Raw genomic sequence first — 7,329 nt, forward strand, 5'->3', positions numbered from 1 at the left:
TCCTTTAAAATGTAGAGTTTGGCATTTTACTAAATTTCATAGGGAGAAAATGTAATGAGTCAATAAACCCAATTTGGAGGCTGGTTATTGTCACATAAATTAATTTGCCTGCTAAATGATCAGATTCACATCCACCTTTTTCCCCACCATCTGCCTCACAACAAAGTTGGCATTGTACTCCTTTGAGGACAGACTGTAAAAATGTCATTACTTAAAGGCTTATTATCCACCAAGTCATGTTAAACTGCAATTTCCCTGTGCTTGCTGGCTGACCAAGTAAAGGACATAGTTTGGAATTTTTCTTCAAAAACTTATCTACACCAGTGGTATACCTCGAGGCATTTCTGTTTACTGGGCTCCTGTCCAAAGGTGCGGTGCTGCCGCGTGACCTTGGACTCTTGCTTGGCAGGCCACCCCATTTAGTGGGAAGATGGCAGGCCACATTTCCATGGCTCAGTTCTGACTCGTCTCTCCAAACACTTGTGATCTGTGAAATCTCTCCTGACTGTCACACTGAGCGATCCCATCCCATTTCTCTGTGCAATCATGCACCTGGCAGGCTCTGCCAAACAGAATGCTGGTCAGGGAGGGGTGCGCGGGAGCCAGAGTCCTCTCTGGCCAAGTTCTAAATATGACCCTAATGGAATCCAGAGGCCACGGGAGTCCTGACCAGGATCTTCATACAACCCTACTGTGATGGGAGAAGCGGAAATATGCTCAATAGAAAAAACATAGTAGCTATCAAAAAACTGTTTAATATTCAAAGGTTTTTAAAAGTCAGAAACAAAATCCAGAGCCACAAGTAATTGCCTTTTTTTAAATAGCTAAGCTATAACACCCAGTAGGTAGGTAGGTAAAGTGTTTTGTGTTTTTATTTTTTGCTCATGGTTCGTGTTCTTCTCCAGCAGTCATTTACACACCGGCCGTTCTGTGCTGTGTGACTCCTACAGTTTAAGCTTCACTACAATGATATGATGTGGAGTTCTTGCTGGATAACTTAAATTTTTTTGGCAATAAGTGACATGTAAATAATGGCAGTGACTCAAAAAATGGTTGATAATTATAAAACATGGGGAAAGGATGGTGAGGAATATATTTTGACCTCAGATGTTCACAAATATATTATTAATCCACTAAAAATTTTGAGAATTTACTATATGTTAAATACACAAAAACAAATACAGTATAAACGGAGATGGTCCATGCCCATAGCACTCCTGGTCTAGGCTCTAGCCGGGACTTCAGACAAGTGAAAAATAATCTACTGTAGTATGTGATAAAAGAAAATATTATGTTAGGTACACTAAAGAAACAGAGTAAGGCTGTCACGAAAGGCCTCCTAGTGACCGGGCAAGGGGACTCACGCAGAAGGATGCACGTGAGAAGAGGACAGAACACTGAAGCCCGCAGCAAGCTCCCCGGAGCCGCCAGCTCTAGAATGGGATGTGACTGGTGCGTGCGCCGAGATATAGGCAGGAATTCAGGCCTCAGGAGTCTCAACCGTCATGCAAAGGATTTTAGAATTTGTCTAGTTGGGAGCCATGGAAGAATTGTATGCAGAAGAATAATACGATCAGGTATGAGTGTCAGAAGCTCATTTACTCCACCAGCATTGCAGCAAATGTGCTGGGATGGGGGTGAATGTGAGGTGTGGGAACCAGACTGGAGGCTATTGTGGATTAACCCAGGCAGGAGACTGTGAGAGTCAGAAGCAGGCAGGAACAGCAGGAACAGAAGGAAGGGCAGGTTTAAGACACTGAGTAGGGACAATCCATAGAAATTGGTAAAAACAACAAACAGAGAGGCAAGGGAGATGACTCTCAGATGACTATAAATGACAACTCACTACCACAACGTGGAATGAATTTCTGTGGCCAATAAAGTCGTAAGAATTGAAAGCAATGAGAGACATCGATTACACAATTTACCTGAAGGACAGACAGTTAACTTTGTGGATGGGAAGCAATGACATGCTCTTCCAACAGCATGAAGATGAAGCAGAAGGAAAATGACAGAAATCTAATCATCAAATGTTATTTATTGCTCAACCATCTGGAGAAGCATTGTGAGAAAACAGAACAAAAAAATGCTAAAGGGTGAGGAGGACATGGGGAAAGTAGGTTCAAGCCTTAATTTTTACATTTGGGTTAGAAAGCAGTGAAAGGCAGATGAAACTTTGAAACATGCTAAATACGTCAGCTGTTAGTGGCAGTGGCAGTGGCAGGGATCCAGAGGTCAATTAGGAAAAGAAGAGGGTGACAAGGGCACACAGCGCTGGCCCCTCCTCTCCAGGCCCAAGTTGTTTCTCTGTGTTTGCCCTGTGCAGTGTCAGGCCTGAGTCAGCTGGGGATTCTTGTTTCCGTAAAACATCTGCTACTCGGTGAGTTTTCTCTGTGAGATTCTGAAACGTCTGGCTGCTCTGAGTGTTGGGACAGCTTAAGGGGAACTGAAAACATTTTAAACAATGAAAGACTGCCAAGTCAGCTTCCAAGTGTGGAGGGTTCTGGGCTGACAGGAAATTTGTCGGGTTAACTTAAATTGTGGAAACTTAAGTCATACTCCGAACATTGACCTTGAGACCTGTATTTTCTGAACCTGCTATCTTTACTCACTCCAACTCGGATAATTTCCAGACAGTCCTTCACTTAATACCGCACAGACTCGGCTCAAGGGATTCATTTCCAGAAGAAATTAAAAATTCAGTCATGGCTTCACTGTCGTAGAGCTAACGAGGATCCTGCCCAAGGTTCACACCATAGAAGGCCCGAAGCGCATTCTACGTCGTGGCGTCATGGAGTCATCCCAACCTTCCAGCCTAGCTTGAGTAGAGGAAAGCGCTATGAGAAATGGAAAGTGTTACAGAAAACAGAGGAATTACGTTCACAAATTGTTGTTTGTATTCATAAAACACAACATCTGTCGGAAAGACACTCTGTGAATTATTTATGTGATTTGATCCCACTTTTCTATACAAATGATTCTAGTACTAACTCCGGCACTACATAGCGGTTTATCCTGTATTTTGTAAAAACATTTTAGTCCCTCATATCGTGATTGTTAGTGACAATGGCAAACACCCATCTGAATTAGTTGCCATCTGATTTTTATTTTATTCATATACACTCTCTAATTTTCAATAAAATAATAAAAAATTTGAGATGAGGCTGCCAGTTCAACAACATCATCAAACTTTTCCAAAACTTGGTGCTAAGTTATACACTGACTTCGTTTAAAATTTGGTTCTATTTTAAGTCTGTTGAAAATTAGGCATATTTATTTCCTCTAGAAAAGAGCTCTCGATATCAAAACACCTTTTAGTAGTGTCGACTCATTTTTAATTTTGGAATAAGGTTAATTCTGACTATCTTAGAATAACATAGAAAATTAATTTTATTGTTCAGATTTTTTTCTAGATCAAATCTTTTCCTTCTCGATAAGTTGCATTTCTGATTGTGATTTCTGAATTTCTTTAAATATTATTAATCCCCCCCTTTTTCATAGTCTAATTCTTATTATTACCCTTCATTTTGACTTATTAATTTTCATTCTCTCCCATTTTTTCTACAGAGTCAAAAACTCCATTTCTAATATGCCTTTAAATACTATACTATTATTCAATAATAATAAAGTAAATGTTTGCTACAAAGATGATGGTATAGAATCAATACCTAAATCTATGAACATCTACATTTCAATTTTCTTCTTGAAAATTATGATAAATTTAAATACTAGTCAACTAAGAGGAGCTTGCTATTGGAATAGGATTTGCATTCCTTCAACAGAGATAAAAAGATAAAAATTTGCGTTCCTTCAACAGAGTAGTCAAATATCAGGGATATATTTAGCGATGACTGAACACACACACACACACACACACACACACGGGTCATCAGTTTACCCAAAGTACATTAGAAAGTTTAAAACCAACAGGTATTTGTCTCAGAGCCGGAGACGCCAGATCTATACCACACATTCATTATTCAGATCTGCACTAGCAATTCTGAACTGGTACTATTTAAATTGAATTCTGTTAACTCACTTTGATAATAGGATTACATAGCTGAATACTGTTTGCTCACCCCAGAAGCAAGTACAATGCACCATTCACAGCTCTTCTAACTTGAAAAATACACAGTGTTTCTAGGACCCAACAGCCATGACTATGTATTTCTTAAAGACTGTGGAAATATCTATTCTACTATTCTAAATAAAAGAGACACATTTTAAGACATAAATAATGTGAAAAGAATATCTAATGAAAAACAACTATTTGATTTTAAGAGACTCTGGAGCTCAGTCTGAAAAACCCAGAAAGTCATATTTGATTACCATCCCACTGCGATATTTTCATCTCCATCTTCTTATCACCATTTGTGATAAATGTAAATGCTTTTAAGAAAAAATTGTCTTAGCTGTTCCTTGCAAAATTAATATGGACCACTGTGTAACAATCCCAAAGGGTCCTTAAGGGGGCCAAAATAAACAGGTTGGGAAAAGCAGAGTCCATTCTCTTGAGTCTAATTTAAGAAGACTTTTCAAATAATTTATTAGTGTCTTGGGAGTTGGAAGACTGTAATCCTTTACTCCAAGGTGATCGTACATGCATAACCCCAAAGCTCTTTTTGTAGAGGTGACAGTAAGCCTCAAGAAGATGGGGCATCTCTATCTTTATAGCCTCTCTCCCCAGCCTAACAGTAGCTGGCGCATAGTTGATGCTCAATACATAGTTGCTGAATGACTGGATGAAAAGTTTTTAACGCTAATATAAGTTGAGAACTCAACGACAAGAAACGCCTCAGACAATTGAAGATGCCGTGAACATTTTGTATGCATCTCACATTCTCTTTATATTGAATTCTACTTGATAATTATTGGTAAGGCTAAATATATGGTAAACACATTCACCAACGTAATCATAGACTACTCATTGCCCCAACCAGGAGTACGTATTGCTCAAAAGGACCAAAGAGATCAATGGACAATGGACAACTGCAAACACATCATCGCAGAAGTCTGGGAATGGTGAAGATATCTGCTCCAAGTGCGAACCTAATGGATGAAATGCTAGCAACACCCTGTTTGTATGGCTGAAAACATATTACTGAGCTAGCCCACTGCACTAACGCACAATCCACAGAACCAAATATAGAAGAACTTTGAAATGCACAAGACAATTGGGTGCCAATGGGAGCCTGCAGATGGGCAGTTGACATTTTTGAGTCAGAAAATTACACTTGGGGGGGCCGGCCCTGTGCCTTAGCAGTTAAGTGCGTGCTCCGCTACTGGCAGCCCAGGTTCAGACCCTGGATGCGCACAGACGCACCGCTTCTCCAGCCATGCTGAGGCCGCGTCCCACATACAGCAACTAGAAGGATGTGCAACTATGACATACAACTATCTGCTGGGGCTTTGGGGAAAAAACGGAGGAGGACTGGCAATAGGTGTCAGCTCAGAGCTGGTCTTTCTCAGCAAAAAGAAGAGGATTGGCATGGATGTTAGCTTAGGGCTGATCTTCCTCACCAAAAAAAAAAAAAGAAAAAGAAAATTATTCTTGGGCCTCCTGCCAGGTGGACCCCCTAATGCAACTTTTTTCTGAATCCTCTAAAAATTGAGCTTTCTACCTTTCTTTCTGCACCTTGCCTTTCTCAAGGAACACTCTACCTTCCTTCTCTAAAGATTGACTGACTGTTTCTCCAGTTCCCTTTCTCCTTACTGTCTCTGAAGACAGAAACGCACTGTGTTATTTTGGCTTTTACTACGATTTTACCAAAAGGCAACAAGGAATTTGGAAAGTAGCAAGCATGGGGGAAGTTTCAAAGGCTCAAGAAACCACCTGAAAATAACCAGCCTGTGCTCTTTTGTGTGCCCAAATGGCTCTGAGTGCTCTCCGTGGATCAGCACGTCCAATCCTCAGGTGCTATCATGATCAGTCCTGTTTCTAAAGTGAGGAAAGCACATTTTGGATAGCAGTTATCCCATTACCTGTATTGTAATGTTTTCTCTGACTCCCTTCCACAAGGTCTGAAAGTTTCTCCACCATGAAACTATTTCTTCTTTGATTCCTGAAGTTCATCAATCTACTCTCACACTCCATTAAACATTCTCTTCATATCTTATCTTTCTCTGTGTGAGATAGGGAGGAAATAGAACTTACTGAGCATTGTCCTAGTTGCTTTACATAAATTTTCTTATTTAATTCTCATAGAAAACTGAGGAAGTATTTTCCCCCAGTTCATAGAAGAAGAAAATGAGACTTGGAGACATTACACAGTCTCCCCAAGTCAGAGAACCTGCAGGTAGCGGTGAGGACTGGGTCCCACACTTTTGCATCTTTCCACGCTGCCCGCCTTTCAGGCAAGGAGTTCGTGAGAAATGATGCAGCCACAACGAAAGATCAGTAGGGGAGAAGAAGGCAAACAGCCCTGTAAATTCAGACAGGAGGCCAGTTGCCCAGGGACCAAAGTCCAGAGGCCTGGACTGAGCAGGAAGAGTAATAGGGTCCAGGTATGAACATGGATGTCATGTCCTGATTCGGACGGCACTGGCAGGGTTGAGCTGGGGACCGTTGCCCCTGAGTGTCAGGCCTCAACTGAGTGGGCTGCTGGTAGTCACTTTTTTCCATGCCTGTCTTGCAGGTCACTTAAGCAAGCCCCTTCAGATGCCCTCTTCACCCTCTCCCTGGCCGCCCCCCGCCCCCAGCCCTGCACTCCTCCAGGAGCTGCTGAGTCCCAGCAGGACATGAGACCAGAAGAACGAAATCCAGCTTTTGTTCCCGGGCCCCTCCCCAGCCTGCCAATGGAGTCTCCCCACTTACATCCCAGCTCCCCTTCATGCAACTGGCTGTATACACTTTCCTTCAAGTCTGGGAGCAGCCCTGCTGGTTGCTGATACCCAGCCCACTCCTTCGTAAGGAGCCCTTTATTAAACCTTCCTAAAATGGTCCTCATCGGAGCACACCATCTGACCCCTGCTGATTCCCTGACTGATACACACATACTACTACAAAACCAGTTTGAGGAATATTTGTATCATAGATTCCTAATTTAAGAAATTATAGAAAATATAGAAAAATTATTTTTAAAAATATAAGAAATTATTTGTTGTCGCTTTTAGTGCCCTCAATCCAACTCCTAGCGACTCTCTGTCCAGCAGAGTGGAACCCGGCTCGGTCTTTCTGCCCCATCCTCTCACCTTCCAGTGCTTTCAGACAATGGTCTGTGGCTATTCACAGGGTTTTCATGGCCAATTTTTTGGAAGTGGTGGCCAGGTCCTTCTTCCTAGTCTGTCTTAGTCTGGAAGCTCTGCTGAAACCTGTCCACCATGGGTGAC

Source organism: Ceratotherium simum, chromosome 31 (assembly GCF_057802395.1).
Source record: "Ceratotherium simum simum isolate JZ-2026a chromosome 31, ASM5780239v1, whole genome shotgun sequence".
NCBI lineage: Eukaryota > Metazoa > Chordata > Mammalia > Perissodactyla > Rhinocerotidae > Ceratotherium > Ceratotherium simum.